The sequence below is a fragment of the Arachis ipaensis genome, chromosome B05 (assembly GCF_000816755.2).
Source record: "Arachis ipaensis cultivar K30076 chromosome B05, Araip1.1, whole genome shotgun sequence".
Lineage (NCBI taxonomy): Eukaryota > Viridiplantae > Streptophyta > Magnoliopsida > Fabales > Fabaceae > Arachis > Arachis ipaensis.
The window spans coordinates 67,604,190-67,617,639 of record NC_029789.2 but is presented as its reverse complement, the minus strand read 5'-3'; the positions used below and the strand labels follow the sequence as shown (position 1 = coordinate 67,617,639).

At 37.3% G+C, this 13,450-nt stretch overlaps 1 long non-coding RNA gene across 1 annotated transcript; it reads right to left on the bottom strand.

Moving 5' to 3' along the window:
• On the bottom strand, window positions 6,408-9,350 carry LOC107641892. The gene is made up of 3 exons (XR_001620490.2): window positions 9,216-9,350; window positions 9,068-9,122; window positions 6,408-6,694 (listed from the first exon to the last, which is right to left on the bottom strand). It is a non-coding gene; the product is annotated as an uncharacterized LOC107641892 (long non-coding RNA).

Here is a 13,450-nt window from a genome sequence, read left to right as displayed (position 1 = left end):
TGTGTTAAGTGATTTCAGAGTTTATAGGGCAGGAAAGGGTTAGAGGATGGAAAGAAAGCATGCAAAAATGGAAGGAATACAAGAAGTTGAAGAAATTGCTAAGCTGTCCAGCCTGACCTCTTCGCACTCAAACGGTCATAACTTGAGCTACAGAGGTCCAAATGAGATGGTTCTAGTTGCGTTGAAAAGCTAACATCCAGGGCTTCACAACGATATATAATTTGCCATAACTGCCCCGTAGCCAGGTGATGCGACCGCATGGATTACGCGGACGCGTGACTAGCAGAAACGCAATCCACGCGAACGCGTGGACGATGCCTCCACGTCACTTTGCCGCGACCTGAACGTAACAAAAATTGCTGGGGGCAATTTCTGAGCTGTTTTTGACCCAATTTTCAGCCTAGAAAACACAGATTAGAGGCTATAAAGTGGGGGAATGCATCCATTCATTAAGGGGTCGATCATTATTCACTTTTCATAAGTTTAGATGTAGTTTTTAGAGAGAGAGGTTCTCTCCTCTCTCTTAGGTTTTAGGATTAGGATTCCTCTTAAAGGATTTAGGATTTCAACTCATCATCAGGTTCAATATTTCTTTTACTTTATATTTCTCGTTTACTTTCAGATACTTTAATGCTCTCATTTAATTACTTATGTTACCAAATTAGCTTATGTACTCTTTATATTTTTGGATTAATTTCCTTTTATTAAATGCAATTGAGGTATTTCAGATTTATGATTCTTATTTAGCTTTTTTATATTTTTGGCTTTAATTGATTAACTAGAGGCTCTTGAGTTATTAAACTTATCGTGATTTTTAATTAATTCCTCTAATTGACTGGAATTCCGCTAACTCTAGTCTTTCCTTAGGAGTTGGCTAGGACTTGGGAATCTAACTAATTAGTCCACTTGACTTTCCCTTGCTTTTGTAAAGGTTAACTAGGTGGGGTTAAATTCAATTCTCATAAGAATAACTAGGATAGGACTTCCGAATTTTCATACCTTGCCAAGGGTTTTATTAGATATTAATTTATTAATTCCTGCAATTTATTTTCCTTGTTCAAACCTTTCAAAACCCAAAAACATTGTTTTCCATAACTAATAATAAGAACACCTCCCTGCAATTCCTTGAGGAGACGGCCTGAGGTTTGAATACTTCGGTTTATAAATTTTATTGGGTTTGTTACTTGTGACAACCAAAACGTTTGTATGAAAAGACTTTTGTTGGTTTAGAAGCTATACCTGCAACGAGGATTTATCAGTGAATTTCTAGACCACGCAAAAGTTCTCTCTTCAAAATAGAAATTATTATAAGAGATACGTTGCAAGCATAGTTCTTAACCAACCAAAAATCCGCTTATCAATTTGGAAGGGTTGTCACAAAATTAGAATTAAAATACTGGGAGTATGAATCCCAGGTCGTCTCCCAACGAGTTGCAGAAAGATGTGCTATTTTATTATTCAGATGTTTTCTAAAATGGTTTGAATTGATAAACAGGAAATTAAATTAGAGAATTTATGTTATTTAAATAAAAAAACTTTGACCGGGAGTAGATTAGTTGGAAAGCCTATCCTTGTTGGAGTTCTCCCAAGATCAATTGATAATTGAAGGTTGTCTGCTCAGTTATCCCTTACAGGATAAAGGAAAGTTAAGCATGTTGGAAGTTAGTTTCTATTCCCAAGTTCTAATCCTCTCCCTTAGGAAGGACTAGTGTCAGTGATTAGATGGCGACCCAACGCTAAACCCAATTATAATTTTACTCTTGGGCATTCCAACTCAAGGTCCTCCTTTCAACCAACTCCCAATCAAGTTATGGAACTACTCGCTCATTATGAATGTAAAATTCACGAAATAAGAAAGGAAAATAAAGAAAGACATGATAAATAATAATCAAAAGGATCAATTAAAATAAAAATAGTTCCTGTATTAATAAATTCTAAAAATAATCCAAAAGTAACTTTGACGAAATTAAGGATATGAAAGAGTAAGTGACAAGTAAGGAAACAAACTAGATTGACGAAGTCTTGACGGAGGTAATAACTCTTCTTAATATCCCAATCCAAAAAGCAATAAAATCAAATTCCTAAGAACTATGAATGTGTAGAGGAAAAACCTAGAGGAGGAGTAAAATCAGAGCTAAAACTAAAATTATGCAGAATGAATGTTGTTCCTGGTCTCTGCATGTTCCCTGGCTCTAATCTGCTTTTCTGGGCCGAAAACTGGGTCAAAACAGGGCCCAAAATCGCTCCCAGCGAATTCTACAGATTCTGCAGATCGCACACGTCATGCGATCGCGTCATCCACGCGTTCGTGTCATCCAGCGTTTTTCCTTGCCACGCGTGCACGTCGTCCACGCATTCGCGTCACTTATGCAGTTTCCAATCCATGCGTTCGCGTCAGGCACGTGAGCGCGTCACTGCAATTTCCTCTAATTCGCGCGGTCGCATGAGCCATGCGTCCGCGTCGCTTCTCACTGGTCATCTCCTCAATTTCTTGTGTTCCTTCTATTTTTGCAAGCTTCCTTTCCAATCTCCAAGTCATTCATGCCCTATAAAGCCAGAAACACTTAACACACAGATCACGACATCGAATGGAATAAAGGAGAATTAAAATACATAATTAAAAGTCTCTAGGAAGAAAGTTTTCATACATGGAGTAATTTTGGGATGGAATTGTAAATACATGCTAATTTAATGAATAAATGGGTAAAGATTTGATAAAACCACACAATTAAATACAATATAAACCATAAAATAATGGTTTATCAACCTTCCCACACTTAGACATAAGCATGTCCTCATGCTTAGTTGAAGGAGATAAAATAAATGAGCAGGAACATGTAAAACTCATGTTATGCAATGCAACCTATACGTATGAATGCAACTATATGATTCTTGTCCACTTGGTTAAAAGTAAATAAGCTCCTTAAGACAAGCACAAATCAAATTCCACTAATTCAATTCTTATGTAGTAACAACAGATAAAAATGCAAGAAGGTAGCTCATGAAAGCAGGGAACATAGAATTTAAGCATTGAACCCTCACTGATGATGTATGTACGCTCTAATCTCTCTAGTGTATAGGGTAATCACTCTATCCTTTTCTAATAATGCTTTCTAATTTTTTTGTTCTTCACCTAACCAATCAACAACAGTTAATGTACCAATGCAAACATCATGAGGTCTTTTCAAGGTTGTAATGGGGCCAAGGTAAGGGTAAGGGTACATATATGGCTAAGTAAGCTTACAAATTGAATCTTTAATTAACCCAAGCTTTCACCTAACACACATATATACATTCTATATAACTTAAATTTCATACCTAGCTACCCAAAATTTCTCTTTCACATTCCTTACTCATGTATCAACTTTTATTTTAATTTTATCATATATGCATTGATCCTTGAATTTTAACTTAGCATTGGGGTAATTTTGTCCCCTTATTTATTTATTGAATATTTTTGGATTTTTTTTAACATAAACACAGCTTATCAATGTACATAGAATTTTAATTTTTCTTTTATAGTTTCACATGAGTAGGTACCCAAATAATCATTATGTTATCATGACACATTCCCTTATTATCTTTTGTTCCCACAATCTTCCCATACACAATTAACACACAATTCTATCTCAAGCTAACCAAAGATTCAATTGGGATATATAATTATTTTTCCACTTAAGGCTAGTGACGTGGTAAAATAAAGAACAAATGGAATTTAAAGGCTCAAAGTGGCTAACAAAGGTAATTGGAAAGGGTAGGCTTATTTGGGATAAGTTAGCTAAACAAAAAATGGCCTCAATCATATGCAAGCATAGAAATATATTAAACATTGGACATATAGGATGAAAGAAAATATAGATTACAATCATAGAGAAGTAAACACGCAAGAATAAAATAATTATGGTTAAATAATGTAACCATGTATTTAGGCTCAAAGGCTCACAGGTTGTGTGTTCTTTAGCTCAAAAACCATGTTCCAAATACAACTTCAGGCGAATTTAATATAAAATTTTTGATTAAAATTAGCGAAATTTTGTTCTAAAAATAGAGTCTTAGAAGAAACTTATTATCTTTTCAATCAAGTAGAACAAGCATGCAACTAACTTATTACTATGCAATTTATCCTATTCTACAAAAGAAAAACTAACTAAATATCCTATTTTATTGGTGTTAGGGAAGAGAAATGACCTCCGGAAGTCAGGTAATAACTGACCTCCCCACACTTAAGGCTTTGCACCGTCCTCGGTGCCATCTGTCAGGAACAAAGGTGGGTTGGTAGCAGTATCTCCACAGTCGGGACCGTCATGGCTCCCTGTGCTGGTAAATGAAGTGCAGTCCGGGGTGTCTGGGTCTTTGTATTTTCCCATAAATAGCTCCTTGAGGTAGGTGAATCGGCGCTTGTTACGGCGCTCTCTTAGCTTTGCTTTGTGTACCTGCTGATCTAACCTCTCAAGTATCTGATGAAGCAGTTGGTTTGTTGTAGGTGCTTGTGGTGTTGAAGGAGGAATGTCTTCAGCCGGTTTCGTAGGCTGGCTTGTAGTGGCTGCTGGAAGTCTGATATATTTCCCGTTAGGGAGGTACTGATCATCCCATGGGAGCATGGCTTTGGTGTCTCCAGCTCTATAGGAGACTCTGGCTACTGAGACGAGATCTGAAACCAAGGCGAGAAAAGGTAAGTTGCCTGCAATTTGTACGTGTCCCATAGCATTCCGGATGTGTCTTGGTAGGTTCAGAGGCTGGTCTGTAATGATGCACCATGGTAGAACGGCCATGTCTGCAGTGAAGGAGGACTCGTGGGTGCTCGAAAAGATGTAATGGGACATAATCTGTGTCCACACGCGAGCCTCCAAGGTAAGTCCAGAAGCCAATATTCCCATAGGTCGGGAATGATGGTATCCGTAGATCCATCTACTGCCAGGTAGTGCGATAACTCTGAGAACATCATCCCAGTCAAATTGGTACATCTGGCACTTGAGTGCGGCCTCTTGAAATGCATCTAGTCCTTCTGGAGTAGGGGAAAGATCTAAAGCTCGCTGAATGGCCTCTTCTGTAATGAGGACTTGCTTCTGTCGGACATAGACAGACTGCAGGGTTGGCAGGTGAAAATTAGAGTAGAACTCGACTACCCAGGAAAGATTAACCTGCCGTGGCTGTCTCTGTAGGAAACTCCATTGTCTTCGTTCAATTTGCGGCTGAACAAATTCAGCAATACGGGTCGGGAGGATAAGAAGGTATTCATTGTTGTAACTCCTTTCTGCCAGGATGGGGAACATTTGCTCACAGTAGCGATTGGTAAATCGCGCAGTGTCCTTTGCTGGGAAGGCTTTCTCTTTTTGATCAACCTTTATAATCCTCTTAATTCTTTTTGTTGAGGGCTTAACTGTAGTTGAAGATGGCTCTGCCACTAATGCTCTCTTTGTTCCTCTTCTTGCTGGTGTTTTGGGAGTAGCTTTCTCCTTGCCTTTCTTGGTGGCCATCCTAAAAGAAAGAAAACAGAAAGTATGTTAAAATGTCAAGGGTTGGAGCAAAGAAGAGAACGGGATAGGTGGTAATTAATGCACATTAAAAGATGAAGATGTTAACACATGGTCATGACTACATGTGAAAAACATTAATGGAAATATAGCAAGTGCATATGATGACAATTAAATGCAAGGTGTTTATTGGCATGCAGGCAAAGGCATGAGTAACATAGATCAAGCATTCAATGTTCAAGTTAGATTACCAAGCCTTTCAAACTAATAATCTGTTTGTAATGACAATTATATTGAATTAATGTGATATGAAAAAGGGTTTTGTGAAAAGCAAGCATTTTAGAGTAGTAGGATAAAAGATATCGCAAAATAGTGCACAATGCCATACGGGCATTTTCACAAACACATAGCATGCATGGTAAATAAGCTAATGAAAATAATAAATTGAATATGCAAGCAACCCTTAAAAATTAATATATAATTGCCAAACAATTTTTGCAACAATCCACAAGCATATAATAAGAAACAATGACCCAAATAAATTTCCGGTGGGTGCTTCATAGCTTCATATAGGTTGAAACTCATTGCTCTGCCATCTATCTCAAAAGAGTAAGTTCCTAAGAAGGCATCCAATTTGAACCTTGAAGTCGTCAGAAATGGCCTTCCAAGCAGGATGGATGATGTAACACCCTACCATACTTAGTATTATGCTTAAGTCATAAGACTGAGATAGTAAGGTATTACGACCTCTAAGAATAGTAATATATGTATATAATAATAAAGAAAAATATTTAACTATGAGCCTTGAAAAACGGGTAAAACAAAATCGCAAAATAAAAAGGTGCAATGCTCAGGAAAGGATTACTTGCGTGCTAAGAAACCTAATAGGAACATGATAAAGATAAGCAAAAGAATAAAGGACAACCAAGGAAGCAGCATAACTAGCCCCTGACTCAGCCTGCGAAGCTAAGGCTGGCCGGAGGGTGTATATATATATATCTAAACATATATAAGTGCTCTCAAAATATCCCAAAATACACTATAATATAAAAATAATTCCTATCTCTCCCTCAACCTCTAAGAGGAGCAGCATACATAGGTTACTTGGAGAGTAAGCTAAACATATATATACATATATACAGCCAGAAGCCAAAATACACCCAAGGACTACTTCGCTTTCCAGGATCCAGACACCTAGCAAGGAGCCTCTCGACCTGCATCTGAAAAACAACAATACAATATGGAATGAGAACCGGAGGTTCTCAGCATGGTAAAAGTGTCACACGTATAATAAATAAGGTCTTGAGAATGCCATAGGCAATTCTAGAACTCCGTTATACAATTATCCAACTTAATTACTAATTAGAAGCTATAAACATGGGTAGGTATTCTAAATCTATCTAACTTACTCAATTTCAATCCTAATCTAACACCAAACCATTTCTCCATCTCCTCCATCCCTCTATCATCCACAATGCAACAGAAACAAGCAACCAAACAAGGTCACGCACAAGTAATGAGCAGATAGTACAAATAGCAAGTATAATAGATAGCAGGTGATATATATCAATTAGGCAAACCCAGGAAATTCATAGCAATCAAAACAAACAAATGCATATGATGCATGCCTGTCCTATGGCTGATGGGGCCCATCTGTCGGTTATCCAGCCAACCCGACAAGTCCGAAAACCATAGACTGTCCCCCGTCATGCATCCCCAAGAGTCTATGCATAGAGTTCACATTCAATCATCATATAAATCACTCAATGGGGGTTATCTATACCCGGGAATTTATACGTGCCCGGTCACCCTTACGATGTAGGGTTAACAGAGTATCGAGAATCAACCTGGAACACGTGGTGGCGAGCCACGGTATTTACCCAGGAAAACTCGTATCTCAGATATCATCATTCATAAGCCATTTCATAGTCATAATCATTATTTAATCCTTCATCAAGCCATGGCATGTTAACTTCTTTTATTAACAACCTCCCTTTCACATTTTTCATCATCATTCCCTTATAATTCATCTTGATTACCCTTTCCGGGTCCTGACCAAACTATTTATCAAACTCTTCTCAACCTTCTTAATATCGAATAATCTTAAAATCAACCCAACTCTAACATTAAATCAATCACATCACACGAAGATTAAACTTTAACTTCTCTAACCCATGACTATCACTAAGACATCCTCGACACTCTATTTTCTTTTCTACTTTTAATATAACAAATAAACTCAGAATTGCACAAACTTTATGTCCAGGCGTTCATCTTGAAATAATCTTTCTAAAAAACTAAAAATCATAATTTTCTGATTTCTCTAGCCTCAGAAATAAAGGAAAAACCGTGATTACTTTGCAGTGCATAAAACCAGAAAAATAGCAGCAGCATGTGATATTCAAAATTCAATATAAAATCTAAGTTAAATCCAATAAATTTAAAAATTAATGTAGTTAAACTTTACTCATCCAGTTTTCTTTCTCAATTGATTCTGAGATAATACCATTTTTAATGAAGAAGTTACTTTACCTGGAAGTTAAGTAAAAATGAGTCAAAATATGTTTTAGAAACCAACAAGCTTAGTAACTTTCAATTTGAATAACTTTTATTACAAAACTCCAATTAAGCTAAATTTTGGTCTGAGAACTCCTAGCTCATCCTGAAATAAGTGTATCTTAGTTGCAACCAATTGCTATTCAATTCTAAGAGTTACAAGCATTGGAAGTTGATACATAGCTTGCTGAAATCTGTTTCTTTTCAGCTTTGACCGCCAATATTCAAAAATTCACAACTCCCAATCCTTAACTCTTAAAATTATGAAGTTTTAGATCAATAAATAAAGTTAATCAAATTTTATAAAAAAATTAGTTTTGCTCCAAAACTCAACTCGTAAAAGTCGCAGCAAGACTCACAAGTTGCTGCCTTGTTTGACCTTTTCTGCTGCAGGACAGATTTAACAACCTAACTTTAAAAATTTGCCATAAATTGTATATTTAACAAAAAGGTCCCAAATTTTCCAGTTTAGTTCCTTATATTCCCAAGTTTATCTCAAACTTGGTCTCATACAATTCCAATCATTACATAATTAGTTACAGCATATGTAATACCACCACAACACAACTCTACATCCTTATTAACAAACACCAATCCTAATCCATCATAAATAAATATAAGAGCACACCATTAGTAACTTGCACACCTCATAATTCCAATATATATCCACCAACAAATCCATTTCAACAACATTACAAGGCTAATCATTAAATACAACAAACAATTCAACTTATCTTATGGTTCCTCTAACCTAAGTTTTCACAACACCGTAAATATTAAACATGCAAAACTTAAACCATACCTTGGCCGATCACTTTATTCAACCCAAGACAGCCTCACAAGCAAGAACACAGCCCTCCAAGCTCAAAGAAACAGCCACAAACCAAGCCTCAATCACCAATAAACCTCCAAATACTCACTTTTTACTTCCAATGCATATATATACGAACTTAACTCTCACCTAATACACATATATGTTCCAAATCAGATTTTACCTAATAGAATTAAAATCAAATTAAAGTTTAGGAAAACCTTACCGCTCCCACACGCGTAGCAACTCAAACCCAGTAAGCTCTGTAAGCTAAATCGAACCTAGAACATCAAAATTGGCAAAATCTCCCCAAAGGGTTTCAATTTCAAGAATAGAAAGAGGGGTAGAGATTATGGAACAGAAATGGAGCTTACCGGTGAAATTGATTTGATAGAAATGTAGAGCTCAACGCGCTGGACGCGTGGCCGCGAACGGTGCGGCAATCGGAGCCCGGACGAAAGAGTTATGGCGGATTAAAGGAGGTTAAGGTTTGGGGGCTCTTCTTCCTCCCGAAATCTGTTTTGATGCGTTGCATGCAAATGGGGGAAGAAGGAGCTGCTGTCTTCTTTAAGTGTTTGGGTCCGGTTGGACCCACGGGCCTGGTTTGGGCCCCGGTTCAACCAGTTCGGCCCTTCCGATCTGATTTTGGGCCAAATTTTCGAAATTGGTATCAAAATTCTCGTTTTGACGAGCTCTATCCTATTTTGATACTAGTTTTACATTTTTAATTTTCCTATTTAAAATTTGATTTATTGACTAATTATTTTCCAATTTTAGCGGGGTTTACAGATGATGGTCTTCCTGAGTCATTAGGGGGCATCTCCAAGATGTAGAAGTAAATAGGGAATGTTAGCCCCTTAATGCTCACCAGCACGTCCTCAGCAATTCCAACCACCGAGATTATGCTTTTATCTGCTAAAACAAAACGTGCTGCCAACCTTTTTAAGGGAGGGAACCTCAAAGAATCGTATACAGATAATGGCATAATACTCACACATGCACCTAAATCACACATGAGTCAAAAAATTGTATACCCTCAATAGTACAAGTAACCATGCATGGACCCGGATCCCTACATTTTTCCGGTATGGCACCCATTAAAGCAGAAATAGAGCTACCTAGAGGAATAGTTTCTAAATCATGTATTTTATCTTTATTCATGCATAAATCTTTTAGAAACTTAGCATATTTAGGTACCTGGCAAATGGCATCAAAAAGGGGAATAGTTACCTCAACCTTTTTGAAGATCTCCACCATCTTGGGGTCTAGCTCCATCTGCTTTCTGGGTTTCCTAGCAAGGTGTGGAAAAGGAATGGGAATGACGCGTTTGATATGGTTGCAGTGTAAAGTTCGAAGCTCCTGCTTCCTGGAGAGTAATCCTTCTAGCCTCTGCCATATCACCTGTGCATAAATCAACAGAATCAGTAGAAGAGGAGCTTGTTTCTTCCTCAAATGATGCTTTAGATTCGCCCTCAGATAAGACTGGTGAATTGGTAGAAACCACTTCACCGCCCTCAGAGGCTAACTAATGTCGAGCTCGTCTAATCCATGAAATAGTTCTTTCGATTTCAGGATCAAACGCGACTAAGCTCGGATCCGGAAACGAACGAGTCATTCAATGAAAGAAACATATAGCTCGTGCTAATAAAATAAAATAAAATATACAAATATGTAAATATAAAAATATTTATACCAACCAATAATTTAGCACATTGTTGCAACTCCCCGGCATCGGCGCCAAAAATTGATGGGCGAAAAATTGCTGATTAATAATTTATAATGGAAATAACGTTGCGACTACAGTTCTTAACCAACGAAAATTCCGCTTATCAATTTAAAAAGAGTTGTCACAATTTACTTAATAAAATACTGGGAGTAAAATTCCCAGGTCGTCTCCCAATATAGCTCTTGAAAATGAAAACAAAGATGGAGAATACATCATAAAACTAGAATTTGCAACGAAAGTAAAATACAGAGAGTAGTTCTCTTTTTCCCAGCCTCCCGAGCTTTTTACAATTCTAAGCTACTCCTATATATACTACTCTTCTCAGCTTCTAGTTTACTCTTCAAGTCTTGGGCCTTTGGATCTTGAGTTTGAAGCAGTTCTTTTCTTCATTTGGGCTTGGCTTTACTTGCAGAGAGAAAGTGCTAAGTGGAGCTTATTTCCTAAAGAAATGTATGAAACTATCCTAAAAACAGTAAAGAAAAGGTCAGTGAAACTGGCCAAGATGCCCTGGCATTACCTACTCCATTGACATGTATGCCAATTTCACAAACGTGTAAAGGAAGTAGAAAGGAGACATGGTAATTCAGGTAAGGTAATAATAGAAAATTAATTAAAGGTAAAAATAATTCTTTGCATTAATAAATTCCAAAATCGAAGATATCCATATGTAACTCTGAACAAAGTAAATGAAAAGTAAAAGAGCAAGCAAATAAGAAAGTAAACTGTAATGGCAAGGACTTCAAATGGTGGTAGTAACTCTTCTCAATATCCAATCAAAAAGTAATAAACTAGAAATCTATGAATGTGAAGAACCCTAGAGGAAGTAGTAGTTTTTCTCTCTAAGATTCAAAACTAAAACTAAAATTGTGTAAAAGTGAATGTGTTGTCTCTGCTTGTCCCCTGGCTCTAGTCTGTGTTTCTGGGCCGAAAACTGGGTCCAAAACCAGTCCAAAATTGCCCCCAGCGTCTTCTGCGATTTCTGCACGTGACGCATGTCATGCGTACGCGTCAGTCACGCGTACGCGTCGCTGTGAAAAGCTTCAAGTCATGCGCATGCGTGAGCCATGCGTGCGCGTCGATCCTTGCTGGTTAGCTCCCTAGTTTCTTATGTTCCTTCCATTTTTGCAAGCTTCCTTTCCATCCTCTAGGCCATTCCTGCCCTATAAAGGCTGAAAACACTTAACACACAGATCACAGCATCAAATGGTATAAAGGGGAATTAAAAATTGACAATTTAAAAGTTTAGGAAGCAAGTTTTCAATCATAGAACGAAATTAGGAAGGCAATTGTAAATCATGAGAATTATTTGAATAAGTGTGTAAAGAATTGATAAAAACCACTCAATTTAGCACAAGATAAACCATAAAATAGTGGTTTATCAATGCCTCAGCAAGGAATCTTAGAGATTGAGTTGTTTGATGTATGGGGCATAGATTTTATGGGACCATTCCCGCCTTCATACTCAAACACCTACATTCTTGTGGTAGTAGATTATGTGTCTAAATGGGTTGAAGCAATAGCAACACCCACTAATGACACAAAAGTAGTAATAAAGTTCCTCCAGAAGAACATCTTCAGCAGATTTGGTGTACCAAGGACACTAATCAGTGATGGAGGTACTCATTTCTACAACAGACAGCTGGATTCTGTCTTAAGCCGTTACAGAGTTCGCCATAAAATGGCAGCACCGTATCATCCCCAAATGAATGGGCAAGCTGAAGTCTCAAATAGAAAACTAAAGCGAATCCTAGAGAGGACAGTAAGTTCCTCTAGAAAGGATTGGGCTAGAATGCTTGATGATGCTTTGTGGGCATACAGAACAGCTTTCAAAACCCCCATTGGAACTTCACTATATCAGTTAGTATATGGGAAGTCATGTCATTTGCTAGTGGAACTAGAACACAAAGCCTATTGGCGTATGATGAATCCACATTTTATGGTGTTTATTTGCTCTATGTGGGTGGATTTCATCAACTTTTCTTGCACTTATCCGTTGAAATAGCATAGTTTCATAATTTCTCCCTAAATTGTGCTTGAAAGTGAAAACATGCTTTTTAAGCTTTATAATTGCTAAATTTTATTCACTTTAATTCCATTTGATGCCTTGATGTGTTTGTTGAGTAATTTCAGGCTTACAAGGCAAGTATGGATTGAAGAAGTGGAAGGAAAGCATGGAAAATAGGAGAATTCAAGAAATGAAGGATTTGTAAAGCTGCCAATCCTGACCTCTCGGTACTAAAGTGATCATCACTTGAGCTACAGAGGTCCAAATGAGGCGATTCCAGCGGCATTGAAAAGCTAATGTCTGGGGCTTCAAATTGATATATAATTTTCTATTGTTAACATAAGTCTAAGTGTGCATATGCACACAACTTGTGCATATGCACAAGTCAGAAAATAGCAAGTGTGTGGACGCACACACCTGTGCGTCCGCACAGGTCCTGGCACGTGAGCTCATTAATTGCAAACCGCTGGGGGCAATTTCTGGTCTCCCAAAACTCAATCCAACTCATTTTTGAAGCTATTTCAAGCCGAATTGAAGAGGGATGAAGGGGGGAGCACTTAGGTTTAGGTTTTTACATGTTTTTGTTAGTTTTCTAGAGAGAGAAGCTCCCCTTTCTCTCTAGAATTAGGGTTTTTATCTTCATTCTCTTTTTAATTTCTCCCTTTAATTCTTGTTTTATTGTAGTTTCATTTACCTTTTTATGTTCCATTGCCTTTAATCTCTTAGTTTCCTTTGTTAATTTTACTTTCATGCCACTTTTGTTTTATGAACACTCTTGTCACTTTTGATTTCCTTTAATGCAATTTTGATATTTTGTCTCTCTTTAATGGTTATTTGAGTTGTTATTATCATTTTATTGCAATTGGTAGTTATAGATT